Genomic DNA, 19,824 nt, shown 5'->3' with positions numbered 1-19,824 from the left:
ACCTGTTCAAATGTTCTTATCCACACAAAACCGTCTTTTTACTTGACTCACTCTCCTGGAGATTGGAAGTTCAGTTCGCGGCTGGTATGAGACACACACTGGTGACACAACATAAAAAAAAAAGGGGAGGGAGAAGGAGACAGGCGACAGGCGTGCCCCCTTACTGGATTTCGTTAATTCCTTGTTACCTGTTTAACTGGTCTCACTGCTTTGGCAGAGTACAGTGTGTGTGTGTGTGTGTGTATGTGTGTGTGTGTGTGTGTGTGTGTGTGTGTGTGTGTGCGTGCGCGTTTGTTTATAAGAGAAAGAAATAGGACAACAGTATGGAATTAGCTCATTTGTAAGATTGTGGCAGAAAAAATCTGGAGTCATTATTACTCTTATAGTTGCTTTGACTTTTATTTTACATTAGACACAATCTAATTGATATAATACTTGGCATTTGTTCTGGTAACATCATTTTATTTGTGACACAGAAAGTCTTTTACTTTGCAATACTTCCATTTGATGTGAACATCATATTGAGGAGTCCTTTTGAAGGAAACCAACTATGTAGTGTTTTACAATTGCACACCCAGTTGAAATAGCTCTGGTAACTTTAAATGTCAGGAGCAAACTGACTGAGCTTTGAAAAGCCAAGTTATTGCCATGGTTACAGGGTTTCCGTTTCATGTAATTGGAGCACCGCCACACCACAATAAAAGCCGCCACACCTACAGAGTAATTTTTTTTAATACATGAAACTATGGAACATCATAGATGTGGAAATAAAGAATTGCCCAAACATAAAACAGTTAAAAAAAAACAATAAAAACACAATTTTCCAAAGATATATGGTTGAAAAGTGTATCTGCACTGTAAAATCCCATAGCTGCCCAATAGCTGTCCAAACAAACTTAAATTTACTAGGTTATCAGCAATTTGTACTTCTGACTTGTATGTTTGAAGTAACAGTTACTTGCATCATGAAAAACACAAAATACTTCAGTGTTTAAAGTAAGTATCACTTTTTTGTTAAGCTCACTAGCAACAGTAAGTTGCCAACATCACTCCCACTGCACATTTAAAAAAGTGTGCATGCGCAGTTTAGTCTCTCCCAGTCCAGCACGCAGGCCGGTACAGTGAGGTTAGCCTGCTGACTTGACATTTGCGCTGTTTTGTTTACTCTCTTCAAGAATAATAAGGTAAGATATCAAACAAGAACGTCTGTTAAAATGTTTTAATTGCTGCTAAAACTGTTAGCATTTGCAAGCTAACGTTAGCTAGCTATTTAGCAGCCGGCTACGCTGAAAGTTGTCACCGCTAGGCTGAAATTAGGCCTATACGCTCATTTTTTATGAGCGTATCGGCCCATTGACTTCTAGGCTCCCTCCGTGTGGTTTTTATGTCGGTTATAGCCCATGCGCAGAGTCTGTTCCCACTTCCTTTCACCCTGTGCGACCGCTTAACTGATTAAGTTTATGAACGTAATCAATTAAGTTGCTGTCTGACTGAAGATGTGGATGTCAGAATGGTAACTGAAGACGATTTGTGACCTTTGCCATTTGAAAGCAATTTTTCTTTCCAATGATAACTTTTAATAGTACTGTAGTAGGAATATTGAATGCAAATAATTGGTAGTATCCAGTTGCATGACAATTAGGTACAGTGAGCTATCATCCCCAAACTCATAGAAGTTAAAATGTTCTGAAACAAGTTTATGATGCAGACTAATGTTTCCACATAGTGGTACACTGGCCAAAAAAGGTGGCCCACTCTAATTGGTTGGACTGCCTTTAACTTAATACGGACATACCTTCACCATGACACTGTTTCCAAAAGCTTCTGCAATGTCACAAATTCTTTTTTCTCTCTCCAGAGTTTCTGTTGTTGCCAGCTGAAACATAATTATTCTGGCAGTAATTGTCCAATGGGTAGCTCTTACCTATTTTTTAGGTAAATCCAGGTGGGAACCTTTTTTTTCCACCAGGGAGTTTATAACTCATAACTTTTCTGTAGTTGGACCAGTATACTGTCTCAATGAGTTGAGAGATGAGTTTTGTTTTTTTTTTTTTTTACTGAACAATCACTTAAATCTCCAAATGAGGCTTATTGCTGCCTCTGAACCTTTAATTAAATGAATATTTTAGTTCATGCAGAAGAGCTGTTTAGGTCAGTTGATAAAAGCAGAGTCTGTCTTGTTTCGGGAAATGTCTGTATGATATTAGTGCAGTTCATATTCAAGCCTGACTGAATTTCATTTGAAATTAATATTCAGAGAACAACAGGAGTAAATTTTAAGCAAGTCTGGCTCATTTCCAATCACATAAAAAAATAGATTTTTATTATTCTTAAATGATTACAGGCTTAACAAAACTGCGTTCCAACTATTTTTCGTTATTATTTATAGGATAAATTACTAATGAAATGTTTCTCCTCTTTCACCCAGAGAGAACTGGACTAGAACCCCTGCTTTGCTGGTGAGCGGATGTGTAGTCAATGAGGTCAGAGAATTTAAGTGCACCCTTTCATCAAACATTTTGACAGGTGGGCGGGACTTCCGGTGAGGGCGGGACTTCCGGTGGGGGCCATGTGGGCGCCATGTGGTTGCCATGTGGGCAGGAGGTCACGTGGTCAAGCAGGGGGTGTGTCCAAGGGGGCGTAACCGTGGATGCTGATTGGTTGTCGTCATTAGGGGCGATACCTTAAATGAGTCAATTAAAACACAGGGGTGTGTTTAAGGGTGTTATTAATAATCTGTATGTTTTTTCAGGCGTTAATACATCTAAAAAAAAAAAAAAAAAAGACATGCATCCTTTTATATTTTAAAGGTATAATCAACTTAATGTTGACCTATCACATGAAATCCTAATAAAGGAACTGTGTAACCTGAAAGAATTGTAAGCTAATTTTGCTTTACAGCAGGACCTATTTGTTGAATATATGAGCCAGTCTAAATCCGTTCAAAATAGAAAAGACCTAAAAAAGTAAATTAAAAAATTGTGCTTCACTACATCGATGGAACGAGAAAAACCTTCAGCTTCTGCGTCAACATACTGGAAAAGCAGCTGAAAGAGGTAAGACGAATATGAGATTAACAGAAAAAAAAAAGAACTTCAGTATACTGTTTCCAAGTTACAAATTGACTCTAGCAATGATGTGTTTGTTTTTGAATCATGAGAGACTCCATTTTAGGAAAAAGGAATGATAATTTTAGTTACCTGTAGCTTTTCTAAAACATTTACTTTTTCATGTTAGAGTAAAATGTTATTCAGTTATACTATATACAACTGTTAGGGGCGATGTCAGGAAGGGCAGTTAGGTCTGTTCATTAGATAACCATATCACCTTTGAACTCAAGAAGGGTTTTGGTCTTAAAAACATAGTCTTTGCAGTTGAGATAACACTGTCATGTTCTGGTATAAATACTGTGAGTAAAATGTTGTTCGGGGGCTGTTTCATTGGTTAACCTCAGTGTCAGGGTCTTCAAATGCTGAATGTCTTTGAACCATAACACTTGTTACATTGAAAATACCAGTACTGACAAGAAAAAATGTCGGTAAATATTTCAGGAAACCCGGAAATTGTGGCTTCTACTTCTGATAATTCACAAAAGCACAATGACATCTTTAAACGTAAGTAAGTAAGTAAGTATTAATTTTTAAGAAATCATTAAATGCATGTGAATGTTCTCTAATTTTGTTTATATATATTGTTTATATATATATATATATATATATATATATATATATATATATATTTGTTTCTTTGTCATAGAACCCACCGCTGATGACCTTCATGATTTCATCTTGACACAATCAGATTATGGTAAGTAAATGTTAAATGCAATAAAATATATATATATATATATATAAATATATATATATTATAGTTAACCCTTGACAATGTTTCAATTTATAGATTTGATGAGAGAGGTAAACCCGAATGATCAAGTTGGAGGGTTCAGTGGCTGGAATCGACAGTCAAAATTGAGAAGGCGAATTATTTCCAAACAAGAGAAACCCCCAACAACAACTGAACTTTCTTTTAACACAGAAATTAAAACTGATTCTTTGAATACCCCCCGTCAACTATCATCATTTCCCCTGAAGACACACCGGATAAGTTACCAGCACCACCAGAAAGTAAGTAAGTCCTAAGAACTATCTATTTTTCTTTGAGAGTGAATGTATTTTAAACCTCAGATAAAAACTGTTTACAGATTCGACTGAGAGCTCTGTGGAAGACACAGTTGTCGAGCAGCAGCAGCAGCAGGGTAGAAAAAATAAATAAAAACAATATATATGTATTTTAAGCATAGTTCAATAAAATGTCATATAAACCTGTTTACAGATACATCCAAAGATGCCACATTGAATCCGCCCACCAGAAGGTCGCTTTTCAAAGATCAAGACAGCTTTCAGCAGAGAGGCACCGTTTCAGTTCAACAAGAAGTGAAATCTGGAGGTTTTACCGCAAAGAATCGGAGTAAGATAAAAAAAAAAAAAAACTTGTGTATTTTAAAAACTATTTTTCGTTTTATTTATGAACGCTGTGCTGCGCAGCGTAAGATAACTTTTATTGTCTTCTGTTTTTACAGAATATTTAACCCCGGCCAAAAGACAGCGACTCTCTGCGCTACAAAGCAGAGCAACGCTAGTGAGTGGATTAATGAACGGTACGTTTTAATTCATACATACATACTGAATTAATTTGAATTCCTTTGTTTTTTTTCCAGCTTTAATGTGATTATTTCAATATATATATATATATTTATTTATCTATTTATTTATTTTTTGTTAATTCTCCTTATAGAGGTAACGTTGACGGTAGGACAGATTGGCCACAGAAACGGACAGCGCAGGAAGACAGTCTCTACAGCCTCACGGAATCTTCGTAATAAGGCCTCATCGTTAACGCTTCTGGCAGCATGTCAGATTCTGTTAAAGAAGCATTTTGGTGACATCAAGGTGATTTTAAACTGAACTGATCACTGTGTTTTGTTTTTGTTTTGTTTTGTTTTTCTGTAGGTTAGTTTTATTTTATTTTGTTTCTTATGTTCATAGAAATGGATAACCGAATCAGACTTGCCCTGGATGAAATAAGAAATTTAGTTAATGAACTTAACGAAATTCCCGTTAATGCAGAAGTAGCAGATAACATCGTTTTAAATGCATCTCCTGCTAACAGTGAAAATGTAATAAATGAACATCAGCAGGTGACGTTTTAAACGTAATCAATCAGGCTCTTTACGATTTAAATAGCGCATTTTGTCCACTCAGTATTGAGCAAAATGATCCACCTGACAGTCATCAGAATCCTTCTACGTCACCTGCCGCAGATCGGCACGGGGGTCATTTCAATACGGACGTAGCAGTTAGTTCTGATCAAATAGGACGAAACCCTCCAGCTGTGGTTGAACGTGAACATTTTAATAACCATGAAATAAGGAGACCTTTTACCATACCGCCGCCCTGTCCAAGTAACGTTCCAGATTTAGCAGCATTCTATACAGACATCATGCGTATTATAATTGAATTAGCCCACGCTGCGAGATCGTTAACCAGACGTAACGACGTTGTGCAGCTGGAATTAGTGGGTGAAAATCTCAATCGTCACATCACATTTACTGTTACAGATGATGGAAATATGATCCTGCCTGCTTTCGAAAACTTCCTCGACGATTTAGTACAATCGAATGCAAATATACCTGTAGATAATAACATGGAATTTGTTCTTCAGGTTGTTAATGACCCAGCAGGAGGTTCTAAGGGTAAAGCTGCAGGAACGTTAGACTGTGAACTGTTTAATAAGAAAATGCGTCATTTGTATATTATAAACAATACCGGTAATCAGTTATGTTTTGCAATCAGCCTCGCACACGTGTCTGATCCTGAGCTCACGGATCACCGTGCTGTAGAACTGGGGAGGAGATGGCAGCATCAGGCAGGCCTCGACGAGCAAACAGCAGTTATTTTTAGTGATATTGGTAAATTTGAAACCATTCTGAAGAGAAAAACTGTAGTGTTTCACAGAACCACGGGCTCTACTGCTCTGTGTAAATTTGAGACCAGTTTCCCTGATCGTTCAAACCCTCTGTTTTTGCTGTTATTTCAAGGTCATTACTATGGGATAAAAAATCTCAAAGGTTTTATGGGGTGCAGATATATTTGTAATTACTGTTACACCAGCTATGATAATGCAAATACACACCATTGTGAAGGTTATTGTCCAGTGTGTCGAACATATAAATGTATGCAAGAGATTAGCAATCCTGTAAGCTGTGCAGGCTGTCAAAGAATCTGTCGTAATTCCTCATGTTTCAGTAGACACAGGGAACCGCGCATCAGAAATAGTGCTGAAAGGCCTATGAGTGACTGTGAGTTGGTAAAACTGTGTAAAGTATGCAAACGGATATACGTTATTCCAATCAGTAAACCGAATAAACCACACGTGTGTAATGTAAAATGCAGTATTTGCGGTGAAAATGTAACCCCCAGCCTAGACATTACATGCGATGATCATAAGTGTTACATTCTGCCTTGCAGTGCAATTAATCAGCTTGATGATAAACTGATTTTTTATGATTTCGAATGCCTCGTCAATGAGAGCGGCATGCATACCCCCTTTCTGGTCTGTGCTAAAACGTTGAAAGGTGATGAATGGTACGCTTATGGACTGAATTGCATCCAAAAATTTCTCCTGCATTTCAGGAGGCCGAAGTACAAAGGTTACACCTTAATAGCGCACAATGCGCGGGGGTACGATGGTTACCTGATTCTCACAGCAATGCTGCAGTTAGGGATTAAACCTCATATCGTCATGGTAGGGAGTAAACTTCTCTGTTTAACCGACCCTGATTACAGGTTAAAATACATTGATAGCCTGTCCTTCATGTGCATGAAGCTTAGTGCCATGCCGAAAGGGTTAGGCTTTACCGATCAAAGCAAGGGTTTTTTTCCCCACCTATTTTCCTCTGAACAACATCTCCAGTATGTGGGGGCTTTTCCTCCTCCATCCTGCTACGCTGTAGAACGCATGAGTCTTCAAGAACAACAGGTGTTTAACAGCTGGTACAGAGAAGCGAGCAAAGAGGTCTTTGACTTTAAGAAAGAAGCTATTCGTTATTGTAAAAATGACGTTGAAATTCTTTTTCAAGGATGCTTAAAATTCAGAGACGGGTTCTTTAAGGAGACAAGTGTGGATCCGTTTAAAAGTATCACAATAGCATCAGCCTGCATGAAGGTTTTTGTAACCAATTTCCTTCCTCCTCAAACCTTAGCCATTCCATCACCTCTGGACTACAGACGTAGCAGTAAAACGTTCTCCAGCGCGTCCATTCAATGGCTCAGCTGGATTGCAGACAGCAAAGCCATATTTATCGAGCATGCATTAAATAGGGGTGAAAAGAAAATCGGGCCATATTCAGTGGATGGGTATGCAGAGATTAACGGTGTCAAAGTTGCGTTTGAATTTTATGGCTGTTTTTTCCACGGCTGTAAAAAGTGTTACATGCCTCATGACAAGTGTCCGTTGAGAGGGGTTGCATTTGAACAGTTTTACGCAGCCACTGTTGAGAGAAGCAAGGTGTTACAAACTGTGTACGGCCTTCGTCTCAAAGTCATATGGGAGCATGAGTGGATTGAAATGAAAAAATCAGACCCAGGGGTGATCAGCTTTCTTGAGAAAGTTAATGCACCCGAACCGCTATCCCCCCGGGATGCGCTGTATGATGGACGCACCTGTCCTATGAAGTTGAGGTACACAGCGGAACCGGATGAAACTGTACACTATGTGGATTACACATCTCTGTACCCTTATGTAAACGCCAACTGCGTTTTTCCCCTCGGACATCCCACCAATTTACAAAGATTTTGATGACCCCAGCAGCTACTTCGGTATAATCAAAGCTGTGGTCTACCCACTACGTAACCTGTTGTTCCCTGTTTTACCTTACAGAACATCCCAAGGTAAACTTGTGTTCACTCTCTGCCGCACATGCGCTGAATTAAATTACCAGTCAGGTCCTTGCACGCATAATGATCAAGACAGAGCTCTGACGGGAGTTTGGGCGAGTGTAGAACTCTGTAAAGCGTTGGAGTGTAGTTATCGTCTTGCTAAAATCACAGAGGTGTGGCATTTTGAAAAGAGAAGTGATACAATTTTTAAAGGTTACATTCATTGCTTTTTAAAGGGTAAGCAGGAGGCTTCAGGCTATCCGTCTGAAGCAGTGGATCAGGAGAGTAAGTCAAAGTATATAAGCGACTACAAACTGCATCAGATCATCCAATTAGACCCTGAGAAAATCGAGATGAATCCTGCCAAAAGGCAGGTTGCAAAATTGTGTTTAAACAGTTTTTGGGGGAAATTTGCGCAAAGAAGTGATCTGTCTCAGACCACAGTCATCACTAACCCTGAAGACTTTTTCAGCTTCATGTTCTCGAGTAAATACAGGGTTAACTATTTTCATTTTTTCAACCCTGAAATGTGTGTAGTGCAGTGGAACTACAGCAAACGTGTCATATATCCACCAAGTAAGACAAATAATGTGTTTATAGCAGCATTCACCACCGCTTATGCACGTTTAAAACTTCTCAGCAGCATGGAGAAGTTACAGGACAGATTGATTTATATTGACACGGACAGTTTGATTTATGTGACAAAAAGTGGTGAAACTCCTCTGGAATTGGGGAATTATCTGGGTGATCTTACTGACGAGTTAGATGGTGACAGCATTTCGGAGTTTGCATCGACAGGACCCAAGAGTTATGCATACCAAACTAAAAACCGTAAAAAAGTAGTGATACGTTCTAAAGGCATCACTCAGACGCATGAATGCAGCGAGAGGGTCAATTTTGACAGCATCAAAGGGCTGGTCGAGGGCTACTTACAGGGGTCAAGTGAGGGTGTCATTGAAATCCCTCAGCACACGATCAGGAGGGATAAAAAGAGATTCCGTTTGACAAACGCGACATTTCTTAAAAAGTTTCGACTGGTGTATGATAAGAGACGTCTTTTTTCTGACGGGACAACTCTGCCTTTCGGTTATTAGAGTTGAAGAAGAAATAAAATAAAAAGTCACATGGATTTACAGGAGATTGATTTGGATCCTAGATTTAGAGCACCTTTCTCATGTATGATAGTTGGACCCAGCGGCTGCGGGAAAACTTTCTTTGTAAAAAGTATTTTACAAAACTGTAATCATGTCATGGATATTGTTCCAGAAAATATTGTATGGATTTACACATCTTTTCAACCCATATATGCTGAATTGCAGAAGATGAATAAAAATATTACCTTTGTGGAAGGATTGCCTCATTCTTTTGAAGATGAAAACCTGTTTCCTCCTGATCAGAATCATCTGATTATTCTAGACGATGTTATTGCTCAAGCCTCAGATGATGAAAACGTGATGAAGGTCTTTACCCAGTTTCGTCACCATCGTAATATGAGTGTTATGATGTTGACTCAGAATGTTTTTCATCAGGGAAAGTTCAGTTGCACTATTAGTTTGAACTGTAATTATATGGTGTTGTTTAAGAACCCGAGAGATAAACTCCAGCTGAATATACTGGCCCGCCAAATGTTTCCATCTCAAAAGGGTCTCTTCTTGGAGAGTTTTGAAGACGCAACGAGAGAAGCTCATGGATATTTAATCATCGATTTTACGCCTACCTGCCCAGAACATTTCAGACTGAGAACGGGGATACTTCCTCAGCAGTGGCCTGCTGTGTACGTACCCAGAACAAAGTAAGTCATCATGTCTGCGCGTATAAAAAGGAATTTACCATTATTCAGAGCTTTGTACCAGGCCTGTCCACAGAAACGTAAAGATATTCTCGCACACTGCTCTCCCGACTTTATTCAGGCTCTGTGCGAGATTGCACTGAATATCCTAAAAGGTAACATTAAACTATCACCCTCTCAACACCGACAATTGAAGAAACAAAGAAATATCATCAGATTGTTGGGTGATAAAAGAACCGGGATAAAAACTAAACAGTTGGCTCTCAAAAAGCAACGAGGTGGTTTTATTCTCCCCATCTTAACGGCTCTTGCAACCTTGATCGGTGATCTAGTGGGTGGAATCATCAGGAGATAATGTCTCTCAGAACATCGCAGAAGATGTTTCTCATTTCACCTCATCAATTCAAGCGTCTGACCCAGTCAGACACATCCATCAGACAGACGGCGGAGGAGAATTTGGATGCTGAAATGAGAGCGATATTAAACGAGCCGGGTTTGACTTCTTATGAAAAAATCAAGAGATACGATGCTCTTCTCCAGAGGTATCTGACTTTACTTAAGCAAGGTGTCAAAGAAGAAAAACAGCGAGTCAGTTTAACGCTGCAGCGTGACACAGAGGTTCCTGAACATGAGCGGTCCCAAGAAAAACAAGGCCCAGGGCAGGACGAGGCCCCTAAGGATCAGGTTCTTACGGAAGTACTGAAAAGCCTTCCTAAACCCAATCGTAAAAATGCCGAGTACATTTTGAAGAAATTATCCGAAAGAAGTGAGAGTTGGACTTCGCGAGGTGAATTTGTATTTAACGGAAATATTATAAAGGGGTCCCACATGATTGATTTGTTGAAAAATCTCATGCTTCCGTTTAAAAAATCTGGAGCATCACAAACCCGAGGATGGTCTGATTTTCTACACTCCATGTCAGAAGTAAACATACCTATATCTTCAGTCATTAACCCTTATGCTCGTGAAGAATATAGACGTTTCAAAACAGAGGGTACATCGATTGAAAATGGGGGTACACCCCCCAGCGTTAAGCAGAGAAGAAAAAGAAGAAGAAGGCAGATAACTCATTCTCCCTACTGGTCGAGATCTGAGCTGGAAGATCCAAAAAATGCTGATGGGAGATCAAAAAGGTCTCTTCGTAAGACGACACTACCACCCCGATGGATTACATTTTCACCATAAACCGTTATAAGAAAAATGAAACATGTAGTCTATTTCTTTTATTCAATAAAATATTTATTGATTATATTTTTCAAGTCTAACTTCGTTCTCTACTTCACACACTAACATATGATATAATTACACAAATATTAAATCATAAGAAGAAAAAAAAAAACAAACAATGAAAAAAAAAAGACATTTTAAATTCCATAACAATCCAGAAACATCTCCAAAGAGCATGTTCCGTGAGTATAAAATGTACAACTTTGATTAATGACACATTTCTGATATTTTTTCACAAAGTTAGATACCATTAAATCATTCTTAATCACATCTCCGGTGTATTTCGACAACACTTGCTGCATTGATAATCCGCACGCTCTATGACATAGATAATAAATGCAATGGTGACCGCACACAGTGGACAGAGTGTTTTGAAGCTGATTATTATGATACAATATTTTTGAGGATCTGTCTTCTAAAAATGTTACGATGCTTGACGGGTAGAACTCGAAATCCGGAGAGAATCCATAAGAGTCAAAAAAGCTGGATTGACCATTCTCAATTCCATTCCAATGTCAGAGCTAGCCAGTGTTCTCCAGGCATGTGTGAAGGATGTGTATTCACAATAAAGTAGCCCGGCCCTGGGAATTTGTCAGCTAGCAGCGGCAGCTGGTCGCACGGCCACACACCGCAAAACAAATCTCCCAGCAGATGACGCATCAGGCTCTCAATTTCATGATTATTCATGCCTGATTAGATTAATAATAATCCACCAGCACACGCCTCTTTGAATCAATCTCTAAAATAGAATCATAACAAGCGTAGATGATCAGCGTGGTGGTATGAGGCAACGGGTTTCTGAAGCGCATTTCCAATCTTAAATTCCCACTGGAAACTGGAGATAGAGCATCTGTGTCCTCGCCCGGGTTAAGATTAAATGTGAATAGAGAGTATCCTTGATTAAATTCCTGACGTGTTATACTCAGTGGAAGATCTTTTAGATGTCGTCCTGTAGCTGTAAACAAGTTGTAATACTCTCTCACTGAATGACCTTGGTTAAAATTTGGCTGGAAGGCTTTAGCAGGAATTTGTCTGCCATCCTTACACAAAGCTAAATATTCCATATCAAAATGATTAAAGTCAAACGGATTGAGATTGCGTGTTCCTGTAAAAGCGTCATGATCCAGTAACGCAATCACCACATACTTGGGAAAGACGCCTAAGAAAAGATTCTCTTGGTTGCATACCCTTGAATTTTCAGGGATGGAATATGTTTTTACATTCACACGTGAAAGTGGATACAGAGCATTTGCTTTCATTAAAGCTGAAGCGTGCCCCAGTCGTACAGCTGGAGAGACAGTAACTTTTTTGATAAAAAGAGATGCTCCTAATATCCTGAGTTTGTAAGTGGAGTCTCTTGCGGCCATGAGACAAAAGGCATCGTTGGCTCTTGTAAGTTTAATTTTAAGGTCAACAGAGTTTAAAAGAAGTCTCTCGCAGAAAAATATGTCTGCATGCAGGGGGCCTAGGAGATGTACCTCCCTGGAATTTGCCGTAATGCCTGCTCTGCTGTTAAGACCTTGGTTAGGGCCGTTAGTTGTAACAATAGAGTTCAGAGCCCCTGCAGTGTCTTTATAAAAAAGACCAGAGCTAAACTGGGTTTTTAAAGAATCCTCAGAAAAGTTTAACAATGTCTCAATCATGGCCCTATATGGATGTGTAGCGCTGGATTGTGAAATCATTCGATCTCCGAGAGTGACGTCACACTGACTGAAGATGGTGTTTAACGGGTAGTTGATGAGCCCTACAGGTGCATCATCTGGCAGGTTTGTTCCATTCTCGTTAGTAATTTTCACTCTGAGATGCAACAGCGTATCGTTGAGATCCAGATACTTTTCTCCGTCTCCCGGAATGAAAAACTCGATCGGCCCTCCATCAGTGATTGCTGATAAAGGCTGGATCTCGGTGTAAATTTTATCTTCGATCGATAGCTGTGTCATCGGGGCAGAAAATAAGTCCAACTCTGCCAGCGTGCACTCTGATGATTTGTTATGTAAAAGAGCCATTATTTAAATATATCAAAACTTGCGGATGACTTCCTTCCTCTTCGTTTGTCAGCTCCAACTGATCTCCTTTTTCGCGTTTGTCGTTGTTTTTTAACCGTCCTTAAACGATCACCAGGGGGTCTTGTTCTGGGTCTTTTGGATAAAACCATAATTCCTGAACCTTCTTGACCTTCGGTGCGTGTAGAACCACTCATTTTACTCACGGCTCTACCGATGACATCCGAAGCGATATTTGATGCAGCCGTTTTAAGATGGGGTTTTGCAATTGCAAATCCTTTTTTAACCAGAGGGGATACGAAGCGGAATAATTTTGAAAATAATGATCCAATTCCGCGTCCGTACACGACCGGGGCCCCATAAAACCCTGGCAGATTACCGCCTGATTGACTTACATAGTAATTTACAAAGCGATTTGGATCACGTCTCAGACTTAGCTGTGCCATGTTCTCTCTTGCCTGCTTGATGCAGTGTTGAATGACCAGCGTAATATGAATGATAACCAATCAATCTTAGAGGTTATATACATATCTCTGGAATAGTTTATACAAATAAAATTTATCTCAGGCTATGTTGTGATATCACCGGTCTGAAGTGTAGTCTTATGACGGTCTTTCCATAGACGAAATTTACAGGAACGTTTTGGTCCGATTTAATTTCTATATTGATATTTTTAATATGTCTTCTGGAGACTGGAAGGTAGTGGGCGGGGTTAAACGTCTGAGTAATCATATCACTGAATGTGCCTTGTACTTTGACGGTCCGCAGTAAAGGTGCAAAAGTGTCGCCTACTATTTGAGGGCTGACCACGTCGCTGTAACAGTATAGGTGATAGAAACCAGCCTTTATATCCGCCGGAAAAGGAGCCAGTTTTGGTTCAGAAACATGAATCCATTCCCCTGGTTTCACGCCCATCATATAAGCTAGAGTGCTGAAGAAGCGTATTTCATACGGACTGTTTGCTTGAAATGCAAATCTCTTTTGAACTTTGCTGAATTTAATGCGTAAACCCGATTTCAATTTTTTGAAAAACATTTCCATCTCTGTCTCGAGTTGAATAACGCTGTTATAGTAGCCACTTCTGATCCTTTGCGTATTGATCTCCACATCACCAACCTTCCTCCATTCAAAGTAGGCATCATAATCCGGTAAATTATGCCATGTATGAGGATATGAAATCTCGGCTAATGCAACCATCCATTGGCCTTCCAAATCAATATGTTGAGCTAAATTTACACGGAAACTTGAACTGGTATTATTTTTAAACACTTCCATGCTAGCATTAGATGGAAGAGTAACGTAAAAGCCATCATCCTCTACCTGACGGTTCATGATGCTGTGTCAACTGTGAGGTTTAGTGCAAACCTTTTTTATACGTTTCGAAGTTCATCAAACTTGATCCAACTGTTGAATTTCTCAGGCCAGTTTTTCCAGCTTACAAAAACCTGTTTGACTCCCTTGACCGTACGTCGTTTTAATATTTTATCCACTTGATACATCTTGTCGTTAAATATTTTTACTTTTTGAAGTTCCTCAGCGTAAAAGGAACCCTCGATAGGTTCTCCATCCAAATCTTTGAGTTTGTATACAGGAGGAGAACAGGGTATCCGGTCATACACTGTAAACACTTCATCTGTAAAACTCTGTTCGTATTTTTTGTCAAACACTCCACGGACCTTGGATATTCTGACAAGATCCCCTTGTTTAAACGTTGTCACTGAGTCCTTGCAATATCTGTTGGACTTGACATCATACAGATTCTGAAACACTTGAAAGGCATTTTCTGGGGTCACTTCCATAGGGCTCATTTTAATGCTGGAGTGGTAGGAATGGTTGTAGCTTCTAGCTAGGTTTTGCAGTACATCGACGTACCGCCGGGTATTGTTAGCTGTAAAATATCTCCACATCCTTGTTTTTAATGTGCGGTTAAATCTCTCGACCACTGAAGCTTTTGCTTCACTCGCTGTGGCAAAATGTTCAATACCGTGTTTCTCCATTAAAACCTTAAATTTCTTGTTAAAAAATTCTTTACCGGCATCAGTCTGAAGTTTTTTGGGGATCTGACTTTCTGTAAAAACTGATTCAAATGCCTTTACCACCTCAGCGGCTGTTTTCCTCTTCAAAACTCGTACATACGCCCTTTTTGAAAAGATGTCAATGACTGTTAATAAATAATTATAACCATCATTTTCCATGGCCAGAGCTTGCATGTCACAGAGATCCGCCTGGAACTGCCTCAATGGTCTGGTGACAAAAACTCTGTTTCTCGGGAACTTTATTCTTGCAGGTTTATGTAGAGTATAGGTATCTTCTCCTGATAAAAAATCTTTAACTTTTTCAACCGCAACCTTCTTTCCCGTTTCATCTTGCATAACCCTCCTCAGCCTATCTACACCCCCAAAACTTCCCGGATTTGAAGGGCTATAATATACTTTCTTCATCAGCCGTCTTCCTGCCATCTCTGCCTTATGCTCACTCTGCCGATTACTTGTTAAATAATGAGAAAAAACACACAGGAGGGTAGATTTATCCTTATTTTTTTTATTTTATTTTTGTATTTAATATAAACAAAAAACAACCAGAAAACAAAATCAGATAAAATGCAGATGAATTCAAACACTACTAGCTTTTAAACAACACTTTTGGGAAAGGTTACTATGTTCCTACTTTAATTGTATTTATTAGTAAAAAGAAAAAAGAAGAAAAATCATATAATGCAGATTAACTAAAGTACTGGAATACTAAAAAAAAAAAAAAGAAATGATACAACAAGTCATCAAACATGTGAGATCAGTTTGTCAGTCCATAGCACTCTGAAACAGAGTTAAGTTGTTTGAGATGTTTCTCATCGACCATGCGATCATAAACGTGCGCTATTGCACTGTGGATGCCTTGTACCGATTTCAGTTCATATAAAACCGTCTTGGCAATCGTTTTCACTCTGAAGTCATCCGCTTGTATGCTTCGAAGTACCAGAAGATTCTGAATAGCAGGAATGAGTTTGGGGGTTACGAGTCGTCGTACGATGCGTAGAAAGTTGACTTGGTAGTAATCCTCCCCCAGTACCTCCAGGCAATGGTGTTGACGCTGGCTTGGGTGGTTCGTTATACATCCATAGCAGGTTTCTCTGAGATAGTTCAAAGAGGTTATGTTGAATAAATGAAGTATCGCTGTTTTCACCGTATTGATGAGGGTGGTTGAGAACCAACCGTCAATTTCGTCCTCCTGGTTACTCTCATCCTCTGCTGAAGGCTGAGGGTCCTCCATCGGTCCCAGGGTTTGTGTAGGGGCTTCGGTAGAGGGTGAGTAGCCGGTGGCTACCTCCTCCTCCACGACCACCTTCATGTCTTCAGGCAGGACATTCGCGTCTACAGACTCAGCCATGAATAGCGGTGATGGTGAGCAGAGGTCTGGAGAAAGCGGTAGATATTTCATGTTGTATCCTGTAGGTGATGCAGGACTGAAGTGGTTCTCTGAGAATGAGGATGTTGAGGTGGATGGTGAGAAGAGGTCAGGGGAAGGCGGATGATATGGTCCAATGTTGAAGCTTTCATCGTGCTCAGGAGAGAAGTGGATCTCTGCTCGGTGGTTGTAGAGATCCCTGTATGGTGTCGGTCCACTCATTCTCATGATACGATTCTCAGTGTCTGTGAGCTTGCAGTTATCCCCCCGTATATATATCATAGGAAGGGGCGTGTCCTCAGAAGAGGGTTCGTTCTAAACGTAAAACAGGAAACGTCAGCGTTTTTTTCACTGACATGACATCGATCAAACTTCGTGACTTTTGGAAAAGGTCGGAAAGACGATGTCCAATTTCACTCATCTTCTCTGCCCAAGCTTCAAACGGCAGAGCCAGCATTGTCTTGAATACGCCGCAGTCTTGATTGAAAGCCTCCAACAACAAACAGATCTGAGGGACTCGTCCGGTTGTTCCTGCGTCTGCTTGCCCGAAAAGACCAGCGGCCATTTGCTGTGGTTTTTGACCCCCACACTGCGCTAAAGAGAGGTTCTCTCTCAGCTATTTCAACATCGGATGGTATATGAAACATTCTCGCCCGTTTTACAGGTCGAGGAGACAGTTCATTTTCTTCGTCTTCCTCCCTCTCCTGCCTTGAGACTGTTTCAGGGCTATCATTAAGGTGCGGGATTGCAAGCTTTAACACAGCCCAGTCGCTGTGGGTGAGTGTACACAGAGCCAGTGATCCATTAAACACCTCATCTTGATCCAATTGATACAGGCAAAGCTCTCCTATTTCATACATGAAAATATAACCCCAGCTGCCAACCAGGCCAAATGGCTCCAAAGACCATTCTTCCTGCAGAGTGTCGAACGGGGGTCTTTGTACCCTGCAGATGTAGTATGTTGATTTCTTAGGAGCATTCAATTCACGGGATGAATACTGGTAGACGGTCACTGGGGTTTCGCACAGAACTGACATACCTCTTGGCCGAACCGAGGTCTGATTTTCAACCATGGTTGTTGAAGTTGATGTTGGATCCTCATCATCGGTAGAGTATGTCACGACGGGAATTCCGATAGGTATCTCCGTTGAGGAAGTATATGATGCAGTTGCTTGTTCATCATCATCATCTTGGCACGCGTTGCGTTTCTCCTCCGCTTGACGATAAACTCTCTTAACTCTAGCCATTGTTGAACGGGTGTTCTTTTTTTCCAACGAATGCTGCATGTAAAGTGCAGAGTTTTATCTCTGTATTTAAAGTAAACACTAAGGCACGCCCTATTGTTTTCATTGGGTTATTCAAGGTTTAACGATGCTTACAAACACACCCCCTCTATTTTTAATTGGTGCTGATGCCAAACAGTTTCCGATAATACCATATTTGTCTTGTTCTATTTATAACAAACACACCCCTGTGTTTTAATTGACTCATTTAAGGTATTGCCCCTAATGACGACAACCAATCAGCATCCACTGTTACGCCCCCTTGGACACACCACCTGCTTGACCACGTGACCTCCTGCCCACATGGCAACCACATGGCGCCCATATGGCGCCCACCGGAAATCCCGCCCTCACCGGAAGTCCCACCCACCTGTCAAAAAGTTTGATGAAAGGGTGTACTTAAATTCTCTGAGGTCCAATCCATCCTTCAATAAGTTGGAGGAGTGTTTCACATTTTAATGACTCAATGTTTTTGGCTTTTGTCAGAACTGCTGGCTCAGCTGATCCAACCTCACTCACACATGAATGTAAATGGGAAAAAAAAAACACCTACAAACATGGGCTGTAAAATGGGTCAGAACGGGTTCTGATGTTCTTCCTAACATCAGCGGCTGTGTGACCCATCCCTGTCAGAAACATGACTTGGCAGAACAACAACATCTGAGTTTTGTTGACTCATTCTGATGTGCTCTGTCATTCACTTTAGGCTCTGTGATCAATAAAAAAGTTACTTTCAACACTGAGTCCATCTCAGCCAGTCAGATGAGAGCAGGTGTTTTTAGTGGAGTACATCTGGATGGTTATGATCCGAGCAGCCAGGTTGACTTTAAGGCAGCCTACAGAGACAGATGAACAACAGTACGTTTGTTTATCTGACAACACGTCAGACAATTATTTTGGGTGTTCAGACTGTTTGTTCTAAGTCAGTTTGAAACTTTGCTCATTCCACTGTTAAAAAAGGTTAATTGAAAACACAGCAAGTAGCCAGTTTACACCAGCTATGCTTTGCACCTCAGAGCTTAGTTCAGAAAAAGTATTAGCTACACACACCTCTTCCCAATTGGACCATTGAGAGTAAAGCGAGCCAGAAACTGCTTCACCGAGAATATTTGATAATCTCAGGTGCCTAATGGATGTTCCCTTTGTGTCTTGCAGGTGTCCTGTGGACCATCTTCCTCTTAGGACTGTCAGACTCATTGACTCCAGCTGTATTTACCTTCCTTTTCCTGTTCCAACTCATCTGGAACGCCATTTTCTGTGCATTATCTAATCTTTCTAATTGAAAAAGTGTTTCCATAAACCAGATATTCCAATGGGTGTCATGGTTTTTCCTTAATTCAGAAACCTGGTTTACAGCTAACCAGAGTTTCCTTTTTTTCCACAAACCTAGTTTACGGGTAACCAGTATTTACTGTCTCTCTTCAGAGCTGTTTTAACTAGTAAGCAGTATCCATTGTTTCCTGTCCTCTGTTGGTCTGGTTATCAGTAACCAACGTGGTTACCAGCAACCAGTGTTTTCATTTGAAACCGCAAAGTTTTGTCAGAATTCCTATTTTTTCACAAACCAGTTTTGTCTGAATCACTCTTTGAAGACTCCCCGTTGTTGCTGATCAAACTTTGTCAAGTGAAAAAGTGCTTGATGATGTGTGAAAAGTGATTGACTTTGGTATCCCAGTTACCCTGTTTCAGATTATTGAGTGATCCTGAGAGAATTTGTATTCCTCTGCCTGCTGCTGCTCATTCAAATTCAAAAATACTTTATTAATCCCATAGGGGCATTAAATGTTGTTGTAGCTCATTATGAAGGTTTCTTCAAAGAGTCGTTGTAGATGCTGATGGCTGTGGGCAGGAAGGATCTCCTGTAGTGCTCCATCTTACAGCAGATCTGAAGAAGCCTCTGACTGAAGACACTCTGTTGTTGTAGGACAGTATCATGAAGAGGATGCTCAGGGTTCGCCATGATGTTCTTCATTTTATGAAGAATCCGTCTTTCCACAATGATCTCCAGAGGAGTCCCCAGAACAGAGCCAGCCTTCTTTATCTGCTTGTTGAGCTTTTTTAAGTCCCTGGCTCTGATGCTGAATCCCCAGCAGATGTTGGCAGAAGAGATCACACTTTCCACAACAGACTTATAGAAGATATGCAGCATCTTGCTGCAAACACGAAAGGACCTAAGCTTTCTC

The 19,824-nt window shown here is 40.2% G+C and overlaps 1 protein-coding gene and 1 long non-coding RNA gene across 4 annotated transcripts in view; one reads left to right on the top strand and one right to left on the bottom strand.

Moving 5' to 3' along the window:
- dtx3l1 (deltex E3 ubiquitin ligase 3L1) overlaps window positions 1–104 on the bottom strand; it is a 56,194-nt gene extending 56,090 nt beyond the window's left edge. For all 3 annotated transcript variants that reach the window (XM_047349201.1, XM_047349203.1, XM_047349204.1), the window contains exon 1: window positions 3–104. The gene's annotated coding sequence lies outside the window, so the exon portion shown is untranslated. The remainder of the gene's footprint in view (window positions 1–2) is intronic.
- A 975-nt stretch (window positions 105–1,079) lies between these two features.
- LOC124857902 lies at window positions 1,080–18,858 on the top strand. Its single transcript, XR_007035713.1, has 3 exons — window positions 1,080–1,184; window positions 2,429–2,459; window positions 18,797–18,858. It is a non-coding gene; the product is annotated as an uncharacterized LOC124857902 (long non-coding RNA).
- Window positions 18,859–19,824: the final 966 nt, after the last annotated feature.

Source organism: Girardinichthys multiradiatus, chromosome 21 (genome assembly GCF_021462225.1).
Source record: "Girardinichthys multiradiatus isolate DD_20200921_A chromosome 21, DD_fGirMul_XY1, whole genome shotgun sequence".
Classification (NCBI taxonomy): Eukaryota; Metazoa; Chordata; class Actinopteri; order Cyprinodontiformes; family Goodeidae; genus Girardinichthys; species Girardinichthys multiradiatus.
The sequence above is the reverse complement of the archived record's forward strand: the minus strand, read 5'-3'. Positions and strand labels throughout refer to the sequence as shown.